Raw genomic sequence first — 18,191 nt, forward strand, 5'->3', positions numbered from 1 at the left:
ATACTTGGATTTAAGTTAGAATATGACCTAAAAGTCAATGAAAGGAACTAAAGTTTACTTTTCACATAGGAAACAAATACATTATGCTTATGAAACAATGCAAGTGTTTTGGCCTTAAAGTTTGGCTTATTTATGTATATACTTAAAAACATTACTTTTTATTTTGTGGGTTTTCACTGTCCACAAAAGACCCTGGTCCCCGTTAATCCCGAAAATTGAATGGTGACTGCACAAAACAGCTATGACAGGCCGAACAGGATTTGGAACAAAAGGTACATTTCTCACAAACAGAGATTGTAAATGGTACAAAAATGCAAGTTAAGCAATACGAGTGTCATTCAGAGTTAAAAAAAGCTATAGCTTGTTGCATACTATTAGATACATCGTCCAAATACATATTATTGAAATTTTCGGACTAGCACAAAATTTTTCATCTCAATATTTGTAAAAGACATCTAAAAAAATATTGTTTTTCACCAAGGTTCATTCTATGTCACTCAATATTTTGGTGTTTTGACATCCTAATTTACCTTCACTAAGTTCTTTTGTCCGCTCTCCTCTGACCAGAAACCTCCCCAAATATGTAAGCTTTTGTAACCTTGAATCGCCAATTCTTTAGATAACTTGTCTAGCACCAGAGTGGGTGCAGAACATGTTATAGCAACACCCTGCAATTAGTAATAACAAAATAGAAATATCACATTTTTTGAATGAATGATTTTCCGATTTAAATTAAACTCTTTTCATAGCTAATCAATTGAAAGCTCATTGCTTGCTGCAAAAAAAGGAAAAAACTGAGCAAGCAGAAGTGCATCTGATATTTTAGCTTATGACTCTCAATCCCAGCTTTGATATTTGTCACCATTGTGATTTGTAGGCAATAGAAGAACGCGAGTTAAGCAATGTAAAAACTTATTCATATTCTATTAAAAAAAGGACTTCAAATATTGAAGTGGTATTTCAAAAGCAATTACTCATTCGTAAAATTGATAGTCAGTAGTCTGACCCTGATCTGGACTTGGCTTTTAGATATTATTGCAAAGTAAAGTTTAGAGCTGGTCACCATAGGTTTTAACTGTGAGTTTCAGTTCCTATCCCAGACACTATGCTTACATATAGTCTGTACAAGTGCTATCGTCAGTGGACAGGCAACCAGAATGCAAGAACATGACAACTATAAACATGCAAGGGTGAGTAGGAGCTGTATACACAATTAAAATAAAGCAGTTATTTCACAAGGCATAGTCCAATTTGTAAAACGGAATAACTAGTAAATGACATTCAACTAAATTGTTGTTGATGACAGCTCTGCACAAGCTTCAGCTAAACATTCACAGATAATAATTACATAAGAAAATACACAAACTAAAAAGCAATAATACTTAGTCAATACTAAGAATGATTATGAAGTTTAAGAATATTAATCAAAATTACGTACAGTGGCACTCGAATACCGTTGTTGCTTGAAAGGTATGTTTCCAAAAGAAAATCTTGTCATTTTTCTAAAAGATTACTAATGCTTAATGGTTGACTTGCAACAAAATTCACGCTACAGTTATTTGGTATCAAAAGATTCACCATGTCTTACTCTGTTGTGTTGCATGTGCAATATATGTAGAAATGTGATAACATGCTCTTAAAAGCTCAAAAGCGAAAAGTTAATCGCCGTCATCACGAAATTGCCGAAGATTAGAATCCCGTTCCAAACATGGGTCAAATGGAACGTAGCTCAACAAGATGGCTTCTGTTTACACTTTCATGCAACCTCATTCATTCAAATATTTTCACAATTACACTTCACGCATTCAATGAAACGATGTCTATTGTCCTCAAGCATCTGTTTCTTCATCACTGTATTGATGTCACTTTGAGCACTGATATCTCAAAACCTACCGTAAAAAATGGTTTAATTTTTAACCTTAGCTCGAAGGAATGCATATCATCATCTGATAAGCATGACAAGCCTGTTGGTCAACTGTGATAGTCAAAAAATGCTGCGGAAATTATGCGCGCTGTTTGGCAGGAAGCATGGGTCACATGATCAGATTGCGACTAGACGATTAGATCAACCCAAAACAAAATTGTAAACTAGCGAGCATCTATATTTGGTAAGAGCTCTTTGGCGAAACCCAAAGTTTATGTCATAAATTAGTGCTACAAGAAGTTTTATATTGAGCCTTTTACGGAACTTACAATTCATGTGAGAAGATCACGTGTCAAAACAATAACCAAATCATTTTACTATGTCAGAGAAATGAATTGATTCCAATCTACGGCGGTTTCGGGATCGCGGAGTTTACCTGTTTCTTTTTTAGTTTTTAAGAGCTTGTAATCACAGTTCTCCATATTTTGCACCCACAACACAGCAGAGTAAGCCATGGTGAATCTTTTGATACCAAATAACCGTAATGAAATTTTGTTGCAAGTCAACCTTCAACAAGCAAAATGATAACAAGCTCCAGTACCATGCATTGACAACTTGGGCAGCTAAGTCGTACATGCAAATCAGATGAGTATTTTACGGTATTTTGGAAAGGCCAATAATTAACCAATATTTGAGTTTTCATCAAATTAAAGTACATTTAATGTGCCATTTTAGCAGCGCAAAGAAAGCACATTTCTGATGACCATTTGCACCAATTTAGGGCAGGTAGTAGGAGTGAAACAAATTGGTTCGACTTATTTTAGTCAAAAATGGATACAAGTATTAGCCAAATGAAAGTTTGTTACGGAAAGTTCTATCATAAGAACATAATTTGAAATAAATGCTATAATAAACCTCTTGCAGTTGCGTCATTTTGTCCTGCAAACACATTAAAATCTGTAATAGAAAACAAGACACCTATACAAAATCAAAACTGGTAGTTAATTTCTGTTAGTGATGACATATTTTTTATTGTAGTTCTACAATAGCACTATAAGTTCCAAACCGTGCATTAACTATTAATATGTGTCATGATCACAGAATTCATGGTAAGTCGGGATTACAAGATTTAGCAAACAAAATTTTGATTCTAGCCTAATTACAGCAGATTATATGGTCAAAAAACTGAAGCACGTTTACCATTAGTGCAAAAACATAGTTCCAAGAAAACTGGTATTAAAGTTTGAGAAACGAAAACCAATGTAAAGTTTTGTTTACATTTCAAAACGGCATAGCAACCAATATCAAGATATTGTGATATTTATCTAGATTTCTGTTCTTGGATCCAAAAGACTATGCTGAATTTAAAAATCTAAACAGATTTTAGCTGGTTGTCAAAGAAATAGCTGTATATTTATAAGAAAGTGTATTACTTATTTTTGCAGATATTAAAAACAGCTTGATTGTATCGCGATATTGGGCACACCCAAATCATCAACCAAATCTTTAGAAAATTAACAACAGTAACATATTGCACACCATCGGTCACTATATACTTCGACCTTGCAAACTCGAATAATTATTCTCATAACTAAATTTGATTATAATTTCATAAAAATTGAATAATTATTCTTATTATTAAATATTGTAGTAATCTTGTAAGAATCGTTAGGAAAATATCACCACAACTCCCTTTACTTTCACTGCTTTTGACATCAGTTGGAATACCAAAGTACTCATTACAAGCATCCAAAATGTCAAAGTTACCTTAAAAATCGGCAAAAAAGAAACAATTATTTTTAGCGGACACCATTTTTCAGTACTTCTTGTTTAGCATAGCAACGGTTATAAGTTTTTTTTCGATGGTAAAATACTTTTATTGGCTAAACTGACTTCAGATTCAGAAAGATTACTCTTTGATTGGTCCAGACCTACAGGTTACAAAATTTGTTACCAATATTATAAGTTCAGTTGGTGCAACTTCAAAGTCGAATAACTCAACTTCGTGATTTGCGACTTAACCATGGTTTCTGTGACCGCAACCCATATGATCTACCTGCTGATAACTTCAACTCCTTTACTACCAAATGGATCTCTCTACCGCGACATAAGTGTTTCGTGAAACTTAATTTCTAAAAGAGTGTATAAATGGTTATAACTTTACACCCCAATTGTTTATTAACAATATTTTTATAGCAAGTTTGTCAGCATAAGTTTTTATGTTAGTTCATGCCCCCAAAAATATTACAAACGAGTTGTCGAGTGAGAGGGACCACTTTTCGTCCATTTTGAAATTACTGTGAGGTAAGCACAAAACTCTAGTCGGATGATTTATGAATATTATTAGTTTACATGTTAATTAATCTGATGAACATAAATACTCTCATTAGTACTATTGCTCAATAAAGTTGCTCAGTCTATAGATCTGAAGTTAGTAACCATTTATGGCTGTATTGCCTCTGAAATTACTGGTCATCAGTAAGAAGATTTCATAAAACAAGTTTTTGCAAAGCAAAACTATGCTCAGGTTGTAAACGCATTCTTATTTGCTCAACATATGCAACTAATAGCTTTTTTCAATCAGGTATAGATGTAATAAGATAATTTACTAATTAATCAGTAATCGGAAACAATTTGTACAAAAGCTTGCTAAAGCCGCATCATGCAGCACTTGGCCATACAGAAACACATTGCCAAACGAGCTGTACTATTGGTAGTTTAGAGTTCACACTGAAACAGCTACAACATAAAAATAAGACATAAGAAATCAGTGCAAAAACTGCTTCGTATTACATTTACTTCATGCCTTGTTGTAATTGAGCATCATACTGCGTGCACAATTAGGAAAAATGGCTGCAAGATCAAAATTTACCAAGTCTTTAATTTGTTAATGAAGCCGTGATAAAAAACAATTTAGACAATTTATGCAGAACTTAAATGCAACTGCATTTCATCAGCATTTTTATAAGCAGGCTTAGTGTAAAAAAAACAGAGTAAGAGCCATGCTACAAGTTCATGAAGTTTTGAACAAATTGTTACTTTACCCTTCAATATGTTGTAAAATGCTAAGACAAGGTTAAAAAATTATGGACGCTGTTGGAAGAGAGAACGTTTCAAATGCCTCTAAATTTCATAAAAAAACAGCTAAAAATGATGGCCAGGGTTCTTGAGGACACTTTTATTTGTATGAAAGATTGGTAGATAGAACATTATTACACGAACAGACAACTCCAGAATTAAAGCGCAAACATGTTGGCCATAAAGGGTAAATAAAAATTGTTTCAAAGTAAAAGCTAAAAGGCTATTGTGCCTGGTAGTGGTAGCATCATTACCATATCATTTTTCTATTGAATAACGTAATACACTTTTTATTAGAATAGAACAGACTTTGGTACATTAATTTGTCCTACATGTGATGGCTCTTATTAAAGACCTAATTTTCACCAATGAAGTGTGCCCTCAGATTAAGATGACCCTATTTATGAACCACACCGCCTATCAGAGTTTTTTAACATACACACTAATCAGCAGAAGGTTTTACGCCTAATGTTACCGACAAAAAATCTAAAAAGTGTGTTGCAGAATGAGCTTGGTCAGGTTCTCATCCTCTTTTGCTGATACAATAGGTAGCAATCAGTAGTCCATTTTCCAAAGGTTTATTTATTGCCCATTTCTAAAACCTTGGTAGCTGTAAAGGTCTAACACAGCTGTTTATTGCAATAATAAACTGTAAAAACAACAATAATGATTCTCAAAAAACTTTGGTCGCTGTTGGCTGTTAACATGTTTTCTATTAGTTAGATGCAGGATGGCGATTGGTTTTTTCCTATTAGGTACACATATGACCGGCTAACTAATTGCCTACTCACTAATAAGAAATGTTTTGTACAAATATTTTTTAGCGCATTGCTCTTGGTTACAAGCATACATTGTGCTGAGCTGCACTGCGCAGCCTGTTGTACGCACTCAGTTAATGGACTAGACCAAAATCTGATTGTGTTTTAGACTTTTTCCATTCGGAAAACCCAGGCTACACTCATTAAGAAATACATTCAATCTTTAAAAAATGGTTAATATTTTAATACTTTGATATTGTATTTGTACAATTTAAATATCAATTGTCCATGCCACTCCATACATGGTTATTTTGCTTCATAACTATTGTTTTACTGTTTTTGCGGATTGTCAGTGCTATAGTATTTTAGTGTAGCCAACTACCCAATGTAATGACTGCAGTCTCCAGAGCTCACTTTAGTCATCAAAGCCCAATTTAATTATCAGAAGATTAGGACTACAAAAAGTAGAGGACTCATCAACTTACCCTTCAGTTTTTCAAAACACTTGTAGGCCAATATGATTAGTTCTGTGAGAACATGATTAAAGAACAATAGTTCTGCGTGGTGAGCTCATCTTCGTTCTCCAGATTAAACAACTTCTACAAAAGAACAAAGATTTTAACATTGTATAAAAAAATAAGTTGATGAGGACTTTATGCACAGAGTCTCTGACCACCTTCAATTTGGTATTGGAAAAAATGTTGAAAGTGAGCTACCGTTAAACCCATATTTGAATGCACCTTGATTTGATTGGCACCGCTATTTGGGACCACATCAGGAGATTGCTTTGAAAATCGAGCGCCATCTTTTTAATGAACACCAACTCTATTTGAGGAGGTAAGTTACCTTATCAGTATATGTATAGGTTTAGGTATATTCGCCTTTTGTGAAAATATAGCAAGGAGCTTTTAAGGTCCAAACACACTAGGCGATTTTATTGCAAGCGTCATGAGGGCGAAGATATCGCTGGTGCGTGCATAAACACACTTGAGCGATTTACTAGCAAATGATATAATGGGCACGCTCACAAACTGCCAATAAAAATCTGTATCATTAGTTTTTTCGGAGTTGTTGATAAATTTAGGCCAGTCAAAATGTCGTCGTCTAGGCTACAACATAAACAACCTCCACATTTGTTATTAAACCTATCTCCCTTTCAAAGAGTGTACACTGACTACACTACAAGAAGACAAAAGAAAAACGATTCTTGTATTTTTAACTGTATTGTTTTTACAATTTTTTATACATATTTTATTTTGTAGTGGTTTTTCATATTTGATATATTAAATATTTACCATTCTCAAGATGGTCAACCGGCGCAACGATTGACTCCGGATGTTGGTTTTCAACTCGGTTTTTTTTTAATTTTGTTATGATGGACAGAACTGGGAGTGCTATTATTAAATTCATGAACAATTGAGTGTTCGTTCTAAAGATGTTTCGTAACAAAATAGAAAATTGGAGCTGATGTACGTTGTTGAACATCGGTAAGAAATAATTACCCGCCGTAAAATTACATTCTGGTAAGAACTAACCAATCGAAATGCATCTCGTTAGCAATAAAGTTGTGTAGAGAAATTCTAGCTTTATCGCTCTGCATGAACACGCTGAGTGAATTTTAACGCAGATTAGCTCTAACACAATATCGCTCTAATTATCGCCTAATTTGTTTTCACCTTAAGAGAATGCTTCAGCGATAACACTTGTTCTATTGAGTCAAATATGCTACAAAGCAAAAAATTACTCTGAATTTGTTGTCGGGGTTTTATAAAAACACCATTATCAGCTTTTCAAATGTCTTAACCGCCAGTACATCAGCAGTCATAATTAAACATTGTCCCAAAAACAAGCAGCCTCAAACTGCCTAAAATATCGTACTAATCAAACATTCCATGTTAAGTGGAAAGAAAATGGGATAAACTACAGCATTGAAATTAAAGCACTCTCACACTCACTTCATGAACAGTTCTGTCAAAATCTTTACTGATAACTCAGCTTGCACTTTTATTCCATAAGTGCCAGAGTCACATCTAGGAGCAATAGGTCGGCTTTGCGCTAGAGGACAAGCAAGGCTAAAAGTGATAAAAATTAGATAATACACAATAAACTTTCAAGTTCAATTAGTGATGAGGGAGCAAAAGTATCCTACATGGGAGCTATTGCACACTTTAAACATGATATTTGTACCTTACAAACTCACATGGTCTTTTAGAGTAAAGTATATGCTCCTATAACGTATACCTCCTATAGCATAAATTATAGAAAAAGTCGGGCAATTTTGTGAAGTTTTTGCTTCGTACCGCGTAAAAAACTCCATATAACTTAAAGTGTATCATCGGGCGAGTTCTAAAGTTTGATTTGAGTGTTAGTCTGTCTCGCCACACCTGCGAGAAAAGAAAGCGACATACAGCGGTGTCAGAAAGTATTTGTCCACCTCAAACCTCACTGCCCATTTTAGGTAAATTTGTTGTAGTAGTCATGTAGAGGGATTGAACCCTGACAAACCATGCATCATTTAAAAGTAAATTAACATTAGATCTTGTTGACACCATCAGTAATAAAATTACGGTTAATCAGGGATCAATAATCATTTATAGGCCAATCAATGTGAATCAGTGCTTATTAACTCATTTTCAAACGCAATATGACATTATTAATTTTCAAGTGGAATATTATCACAACAATAGAGATCCTGTTGGACAGCATGTGCAGCAAAGGTTTACAGTTTTGCTTGTTAAAAGAGGAACAGCTAGAGATCCCAGAATTCATACCAGCGTCAACATCAACCATGGATAAGAAATGTGTCAACGACCTCATCATTCGCCTGCATACGATGGGCAATCTGAGCAATAGAAAAATAGCAAGAAGCTTAGAGTATTTCAATCTAAAGAAAATTAAGTGGTAAAGAAATGAATGCAGCATCAAACCACCAAAGATCTACCACGATCAAGGCGTTTGAAAAAACCAGCTGTCCAACATGATTGCTGGTTTCAGATTATGAACACTCAAGCGCTCGTGAGGCTTGTTCACAGCATGCCTAAGGCTGCAGAATGGTTATAGTCTGCAAAGGCTACCAGATAAAATATTAAAATGCAAAACAACCCCAATGGCTTTTTTCTGGGCCCATAACAGTACAAGACTGTTATTTTCAATTTAGAAAATAATTAAAGGAGAGATAATAACGAAATTTGCGATGACATATTTTCTGGTATGCAGTGTGAATTAGTAGGCAGCGGTTGATACAATAGAAGATATTTGGCAATTTTAAAATCTAGTTATTTCTATTTTTCAGCTCATTAGGATTGTTTTGATACAGGGTTTTACGTATGCGGTGCAAAATATTTCAAATTATGATGAATTTATTGCAGTGCTACACTTACTTAAACAAGCAGACAAAGATTTTTTCCCAACACTGTACATAAAGCATTATACATATAATACATACAATTTCCATGACATTCTGACTCTTGTGATAATTTGTCTGAAGTGACAACGGAACAGAGAATAGGTACATATAGCAGTGCAATTGTTGATAAATACTTTAAGGCTATTGGTCGGTGCATCTGAATGTCACGAGTTGGAGTTGCAATCTTGAGCTCTTAAGAACGAATAGATGACGAAAAGGTACTATCGCTTTTTTATAGTGAAACTATTTTTTCTTAGTCAATTGTTGTAAGTCGCTGTCGCGTCAAACTATGCGCTCTTCATCAAATTATTGTCAAATTACCACAATCATGGTCTATTAAACCAATGAGGTTGATCATGAAAAGTTGTCGATGAAAACCAATAATACAGTTAAGGCACCGCCAATACATCCAAAAGAATTTAAGTCGGATTCTCACATGAGCGAGTTTGGAAAGGTCCTGAAATGGTTTAGACAATTTACATGTATGTTAACATTCTTATAATGAAAAATCCTTATCATGTAAACGTTCCTAGAACTGATCATCTCATTTTAGCAGCGCCTACTGTACAGTCATGTCTGATATGAGAGCAAAATGCATTCTGGGACAAAAGCTCGCAAGTTAATTTTCTTAAAGTCCTATCTCAAAAATGTTTTTTATATAAATTAACTAAAGATAAATTATTGTGTTGCCATCCTCTAAAAAACTACCAATAAGAGATATTACAATGAAAAAATACATGATTTTATCTATTCATGCTCTATACCCATGCCCCCAAGGCTACAAATACCTATGTAAAGGTTATGGTCTGCATTAAAATGTAGCAGTATTATGTACAACATAATTTTGAGTAGTGGCAGTATGCAGCAGTCCATACAGTAGCATACCATATGGAGTTCTTACCTTTCAGAGAATCATAGCACTAATGATTGTGAGAGAGAGAGAGACCTGATGCAACACGCTTGGTACGCTACACTTTTGTGGCATCGCATAAACAAACTTAAAGTATAAATTTAATATAACTGAATTCAGCTTAATAAAACATTCTTGAAAAAAACGTTCTGATCTTATATTAGAGCTAATTCTATTTTTTCTTCATTTTAATTTTTAAATCATCTCTTCCTGGCTGGAAACTTCTCGATTTGCTTATACTCTCATTTTCAGCCAACCTTTTTAAAACAAATCTGAAGCAGACCTGACGGGAAAACCAAGTGATGTAGTTTCCGTAACTGGCCTTTCGCATCTTTGGGCATTTAGTGATACATCAAAAACCACCTTGCAAGCTCGCATCTCTAATTTTCTAGAATTTCAAGGCAAAAGTGGGTAGTGAGATAGTGAATGGTACAGAATTTGTGTAAACATAAATTGCTTGAATTCTTAAACCTATTTATTGGTTATTGTTATATATATATATATATATATATCAATATATTTATTTTGAAGGTTTGGGGTAGACTGATGCAATCTTCTGAAGAATCAATTGATTTCCTATAGCCGGTTTGTGTATTGACTCGTGTTCGCTTCAAATTCTGTATCATTTACGATTTTGCTACGTATGAAAGTTTATTATAAGTTATGACTAATGTGTTGAAAGTATATGGGAGGTCATTAAGTACAAAGCCCATCAAGTCAAGTAGTCAATGATGACTTACCAGCTGTTCAAAATTAGGTTGGGTACGTGTCTAATGACAGGGAAGAAGCGTTCAACTGACATTTATGATCTACTCATCGCCAAAATCTTCCGGAAGACAATGCAAGGAAGAGGTCCTTGATGACCGCCCAGGCCTATATAGATGAAAGAACCGTGAGTCACCACCAGTGTGTATGTCAATGAATTTGATATAGAAATACATAAAGTGCTGGTCAAATGAAAAGCAATACACGAGATGTTATGGATGAATAGCTATGCAAATGGCTTTGTACTAACCCTTGGTATGAAATATTACCCAAGCCTGTGTCATTAGACAGCAACCACATTTGCTAGTTAAAGCTCTAATTTTCATATAAATTAGACAATGCTATGTAAATACATGTAAGATAATATCATAGTTGTTAAATATAAATACAAACTTGTAAAAATCCATGATACGAAACCGAGTTTTAACCCGTTGATCCTTGCTCGATCTAATCAATGCGTGTCAGTAAACCTAGACAATATGTCCAGCAATCCGAAGTTATTAATTTTTTACCAAATATAGCTAAACGTGCTAACAATGCAATGATATTTGGTGAAACAGCAGTACAAAAAGTCGGACAACCTACAGCAGATGTCATCAAACAGAAAAAAACAGTATGTCACCATTATTCGGGCTAAAACTATAAAAGTTCGCACGATTTTAAACACTCATTAAACATTTACAGATAATATTCATCCATAGCACACTCATCATCCTTTCATGACTCAAAATATACTGGAAATTTATATTTATTATCATAAAATTCCACATTTGTATCACAGTCATTTATGACCTACCAACGAATGAGTCATATTGATTGTTTCGCGATATCATTCTAATAAAATGTGTTATTATAATGAAAGAAGTAGATAAAGATAAGTGAAAAATGTTACAAATGGAAGTGAAATTTAGAATCTAACATCCTGCGAAAGAATTAATTTTATTAGTTTTTGCTGTTGCTTAAAAACATATTTTGTAAACAGAACCATATGGAAGCCTGTATTCCGCCATTAAGGTTTCTGCCACAGCCTACGCAATTCCGTAATACCAGCTGTGAGGGTTCAGAGGGCTAACATTGATGAGATACTGCATTATTTACTGTTTTGCTTAGTACTGTTCCTTATACCTAAATGGTAAAAACAAATGAAAAATAATTTTCTTTTGTTTTGCAGGTACAACTACAAAAACATTGACAACAAGCGTGATAATCTCAAATCAGAAGATTGGAGACTAAAATTATAAAAACACTACACCATTCTATGTCATTTTAATTGAACAAGTTGAACTGACTGAAACATGCTACATCTCCGGTGTTTTTTCTTTGTAAAACCTAACTTAATACATGACACCAGCATAGTCAGCGTGATATTTAAATGCAACTAAAATTATTTCCCGAGTTGCATTAGTCCATAGCAAGCATAGTTGCTGAATATTGCACATCTTGCAAGTGGAGTAAACCCAGCACTTATACATTCTGCTCAAAGAGTTCTTGTGCCAAATCTCAAACTCAGCAGTCAAAATTCTAGCCAACAAGATAAAAATACTCAAACTTTTAAATATCAAGATTTGAGAGAAGATAATTCCCGAATTTCCAGTGAGTATAATACTACTTTTTACTAACAAAAGTCAACCAAAATACCATGAGAACAGTAATACACAGTGTGGGTAAGGTTAGTCGGCTAGGCTATTAAAAACTAGATGAAATCATAATTGTTATATACAGGGTTTAGCTTTATAAGAGGGTCAGTATGGTGTAATCTCAAGAGTTCAAAACTTTCAAGTTGGAAACATTGGAAAACATTGAAATCAATGTTCAGAGGCTAAGCATGACACTAAACCACAAAAAATTTCATTTTACTGTCATGACCAGAGCTATATTGATTGCTAATTATGATCTTTGTTATGTGGGTCTAGAGAAAAAGCTATCTTAAATAGTACTCCACCCTTTCCTATTATAATTAGTTAAAACAATATGATTTTTAAATTTCTTGTTGGCATGAGTAACAGTAACAAAATAACAAGAAAAGAGGGCGTTCAGCTAAAGACTAAGACACAGTTGTTATCAAAATTATAGACCATATAATTAAACCCTGAAAATAAAATTGAAATAGGAGTCACACTGTTTTATCTTGTCAGTACATACCTGCAACCAAAAGCAACTCAGGCATCATAGCATCATTACGAAACACGATTGCAGAATCTACAGAAAAAAAAGACAATTGATGGTGAGCATGCATTCATGTTGACCAAGATAAGTTAGTCAGTACATCACAAGTTAGACAAAGACACACCAGTAACGCATGTAAACAAGTGCCAGCGAGGTGTTGACAGTGGCTGATGGGATTAGCCATTTCTCTGAACTAAACAATCACCAGCCACGCTATTACATAATGCCATACACTCAGCTATATACAAATGGATGTTTAAATAATGCTAGCTACTAGATTATGACCTTCAGTTCTTGAACTGGGTAATGTCTGGCTCTGAAAGCTAAAGCTTGCAAGATACAAAAGGTGTCCCACAGCACATTGGAGAACTATCAAGCAAATTTAGTCATTGATTTTGCTAATGCTGCACACAAATTTGTTGCTAACTAGCATATTAATGTGTATACAGAGAGCTTAATTATTTTGCATGTATCTGTATCATGGTTCAAAAGCTAAGCTTGCTGAAAAATTATTTAGTAATTCATATCTACCAAATCATTATGAATTATAGCAACTCTCGACTACTGCCAATCGCTTGAAATTTCTACAGTTTCTTCGGCTTTTATGTCTACAGAGGTTTTTTTGGTTTGCGATTAGGTTATCTGGAGTGTTCTTGTCCCTGCATACACATATATCTTTTTTGATCACTCAAACCTTACCTCTATCTCTTCTTTGAGTACATAGAACAGTTTAAGTATCGTTCAATATATATACTTAAATTGTAATTTTACAGGTGAAAATAACTTTTTATCATTTTGCAGGTAGAACTACAAAAACATTGGCGACAAGCGTCAGAATCTCAAATAAGAAGAATGGAGACTAAAATTATAAAAACACTACACGACTCCATGTCATATTTAATTGTACTAGTAGAACTGACTGAAACATGCTATGTCTATGGTGTTTTATGTGTACAACCTAAATTATTACAAGACACCAGCTTAGTCATCATGATATTGAAATGCAATTATAATTATTTCCATAGTTGCATTAGTTCGTAGCAAGCCTGGTTGTTGAATATCACACATCTTTCAGTCCCAGTAAACCCAGCATTAATCCATTCTGTTCAAATAATTCAAGCACCAAATCTCACACGCAGCAGTCTAAATTCTAGCCAACAAGATAAAAATACTCAAACTTTCTAATTACAAGATTTGAGAGAAGATAACCCCATGAATTTTCAGTGAGTTTCACTGCTAGTGCCAAACCCTAATTTGTACTAACAAAAATCAGCCACAATACAATCAGGACAGTACTACACGGTGTGGGTAAGGTTAGTCGGTGTGGGTAAGGTTAGTCGGCTAGGCTATTAAGAACTAGATGAAATCATATTTGTTATAGACAGGATTAAGCTTTATAAGAGGGTCAGTATGGTGTAATCTCAAGAGTTCAAAACTTTCAAGTTAGAAACATTGGAAAACATTGAAATCAATGTTCAGAGGCTAAGCATGACACTAAACCACAAAAATGTTAATTTTAATGTCATGACCAGAGCTATATTGATTGCTAACTATGATTTTTGTAATGTGGGTCTACAGAAAAAACGCTATCTTAAATAGTACTCCACCCTTTCCTATTATAATTAGTTAAAACAATATGATTTTTTAATTTCTTGTTGGCATGAGTAACAGTAACAAAATAACAAGAAAAGAGGGCGTTCAGCTAAAGACTAAGTCACAGTTGTTATCAAAATTATAGACCATATAATTAAACCCTGAAAATAAAATTGAAAAAAGAGTCACACTGTTTTATCTTGTCAGTACATACTTGCAACCAAAAGCAAGTCAGGCATCATAGCATCATTACGAAACACGATTGCAGAATCTACAGAAAAAGAAGACAATTGATGGTGAGCATGCATTCATGTTGACCAAGACCAGTTAGACAGTACATCACAAGTTATGGTGTGTTTACACTGGCCAGGACCGACTCTGAGTAGGTGCCAATACTCTGACTCAGACCGGTACCTCAGACATTTCACGTATGGGTGCCGACACCGACTCCCCTTTACATTGCAACGATCGAACCATTTTTTTCGGTACCAACAGCCAATCACAGCGCTTCGCCGTTCTGACCTTCACCCAACCACGCAAAGACGAGTACACATAAAAATCAACGCGTTTGATGTGGAAAATTATATACTAGTACTACACTATTACTACTGCTCCTACTACTACCGCTAGAAGCAACTACTGAATGCCGAATGGAATCTTCCGATGACGATTAGATTTTGTTGATGGCAGGATCAGCTGCGGGAGCTCTGACAGTCTGTATTATATGTAATTATATGTTTGTATATATTTTATGTCTATAAATATTTTATTATATGTGTTTTCCTTTTTATTATAGCCTTGTTACTCGTTAGGCTATCAATTGTCGTCGTTTATGTTGTCATATCAACGCACTAGCGGGCCTAATTATTGGCCATTTAAACATTGTTACCTGGTGTTCCTACTCGGTTCCGTTAGTCGGAACGGGCAATTTTATTGTATATAAGGGCGCAACGCTCACTTAGTAGACAGAGCGAATGGCCGTACGCTCCTCGGCTAGTAAATTTCCTTCGCTAATAAAACCTTGAATAAAATCACACTCAATTTATTTCTGTATGAAATAATTTAGATCGCGCCAAGTAAGGGCCGGCAAATTCCTTTAATGTAGTACATGTAGTAGAACTAGTAGTAGTACTAGTAGTAGTCATACAACTGGCTATTCACTTTTAATTAATTTAAATGAAAGCTCACTATCAGAAAGAGCACTAGGGAAAGTTTAATGATAGTCTCCTAGCCTCTCATTAAACCTAGCCCTTTCGTTTCATAAACTTAGAACTGCCATTAAAGCTTAGGCTCATTTAATCAGAGGCTCCTAGCTTATGATTGGCTGAGATTGATGATGAGCTGCTGGGATTCACCGACACCGACTTTCAAATCAGCACCAACACCGATCTCTCTGCTCACACCTACCGATGCCGACACCGACTCATCAAATTGGTCTGTGCTCGACAAAATGGGTGACAAAATCGGCCAGTGTACACGCACCATTAGACAAAGAAGCATGAGTAATGCATGTAACAAGTGCCAGCGAGGTGTTGACAGTAGCCGATGGGATTAGCCTGAACTAAACAACCCCCAGCCATGCTATTACATAATGCCATACCCTCAGCTATATACAAATGAATGGTTAAATAATGCTAGCTACTAGATTATGACCTTCAGTTCTTGAACTGGGTAATGTCTGGCTCTGAAAGCTAAAGCTCACAAGAGACAAAAAGGGTCCTGCAGCACACTGGAAAACTATAAAGCAAATTTTAGTCATTGATTTTGCTAATGCTACACACAAATTTGTTGCTAACTAGCATATTAATGTGTATACAGAGAGCTTAATTATTTTGCATGTAGCCTATCTGTATCATGGTTGATTAGCCAATCAAAAAAATGTTCAAAAGCTAAGCTTATGGCAAAATAGTCATTTTCTCTTAAGTAATATCTGCAACTGGGAATATTAATAATATCATTCAATAATATAAACATCCATGGTAAAAGATTTTTCTCATGTCATGCGTATCTAATATCCTTCACAAAGCCTTGTTAGCAAAGCTGATGCTACATGTAGTTCTAGCATTATACAATGTTGCTCATTTTACATCCATTTTTCGTCCTAAATTTCTATACTGAAAAATGAACTACTGCTAACTTTTGCCTTGCAATGGAAGCTTTGATAAGCATATGGTACGGAAATAATTTTTGTATGAATATTACAATATAAATTTTATACCATTTCACTATTCAGTTCTTAAACATCCTTCTGTAAACCATATTATTGAAACAGTTGCTGTACATTTTTGAATCCCTTGAAATCTTTAAAAAGTTAAAAAACTTATCATTCGCGACCTTGAAGCTTTAATGTAAAGCATGCATCTAGCAACCAGTTAGCAAGACAACATTTTTCTGTAATCCATATCTACGGAAACATTACCAAGGATAGCGACTCTCAATTCTTGCAAATCACTTGACATTTCTACAGTTATCTTCAGCTTTTAAAACTACATATGTTGTCTTGGCCTGCGCGGTCAGGTGGGTTTTTGTACCTGCATATTTTTTGCTCCCTATAACTTTATATCTAAGCATTCATAACAGCCTTTCTCTTCTTTGATTTTCTGCTTTTCAGTTGTTATACGACTAACACATATATAAAGTCAGAATGACTGCGTTAAAAACATGAATATGAAATAAATGTTAGGCTACAATCATTCAGGCTTCTAATAAAAGTCCTAATTTTTTGTTACTTTGGATGAGTGACAACCATAAATTCTTTAGTTCAATGTAATCCCCAAGGTACATGGTAAGCCAGAGCTAAAGCATAAGCACACATACCTGCTACCTCCACTATCTGTCCTATTTCTTAAATAGAGTTTTAGCCTATCCTTGTTTGTCTAAATCAGAAACTAAAGCTAAAAGCCTGACTGTAACGAGATGGAATGAGTCAGATTTACAGCCTTACTTAGGCCTGGTTCAAACCAATATGGCATCTAAGACACGTGTGACAGAGTACCTGTTATGCAAGCGATCGCGCATGGACTACAAGCTCAGAGTGCGCGACTATTATGTCCTACAGAAAGAAATGTCGTCATTTGCGCAATTAAAATAATTTGATGCCCATACGCAGCTACACAATTTGTTTGCTTTCCAGCTGTTGGATACATAATGAGTCGAGATTACGCAGCTGTCCCCAGGTCTGAACCCGGCCTCACCTTAGCATGCGCAGACAAAGGAGTGCCACACTGATAATTTCAAGATAAGATAAACTTCACTACAGGATTTGTAAATTTTTGATGGTTTTAATTTATACGCTACCACGTGCACAATAATATATATATATATATATATATATATATATATATATATATATATACAATATATCATTATATTTTTAAAACAACAACTGCAAGAGACTTGCCAAATCATTAGTTCAAAAGGCAATGATGAAAGCGGGGATGAATTTGAGCACAAATTTAAAAAAACAATATTTGCATAGTGCTTAAAATGCTTTAGAAAAAAATATATTTGAAGCAAATAGGTGCCTTTTAATGCTTTTTAAATGCTTTCTGGAAGGCTCACCTATCTGGTATGTCTATGAAATTTATTTTAAGACTGCAGGGCTTTCTGCAATGCTTTAAAACAGTATACAGTTCACAAGCTATCGGCATG

General features: G+C 34.6%; 2 long non-coding RNA genes across 2 annotated transcripts; both read right to left on the bottom strand.

Annotated features, from left to right (window-relative positions):
- Positions 1-535: 535 nt before the first annotated feature.
- Positions 536-10,869, bottom strand: LOC137402116 (uncharacterized). The gene is made up of 4 exons (XR_010979463.1): positions 10,757-10,869; positions 7,656-7,772; positions 6,186-6,299; positions 536-668 (listed from the first exon to the last, which is right to left on the bottom strand). It is a non-coding gene; the product is annotated as an uncharacterized lncRNA (long non-coding RNA).
- A 2,053-nt stretch (positions 10,870-12,922) lies between these two features.
- On the bottom strand, positions 12,923-17,493 carry LOC137401400 (uncharacterized). The gene is made up of 3 exons (XR_010979328.1): positions 17,358-17,493; positions 14,755-14,811; positions 12,923-12,980 (listed from the first exon to the last, which is right to left on the bottom strand). It is a non-coding gene; the product is annotated as an uncharacterized lncRNA (long non-coding RNA).
- Positions 17,494-18,191: the final 698 nt, after the last annotated feature.

The sequence above is a fragment of the Watersipora subatra genome, chromosome 8 (genome assembly GCF_963576615.1).
Source record: "Watersipora subatra chromosome 8, tzWatSuba1.1, whole genome shotgun sequence".
NCBI lineage: Eukaryota > Metazoa > Bryozoa > Gymnolaemata > Cheilostomatida > Watersiporidae > Watersipora > Watersipora subatra.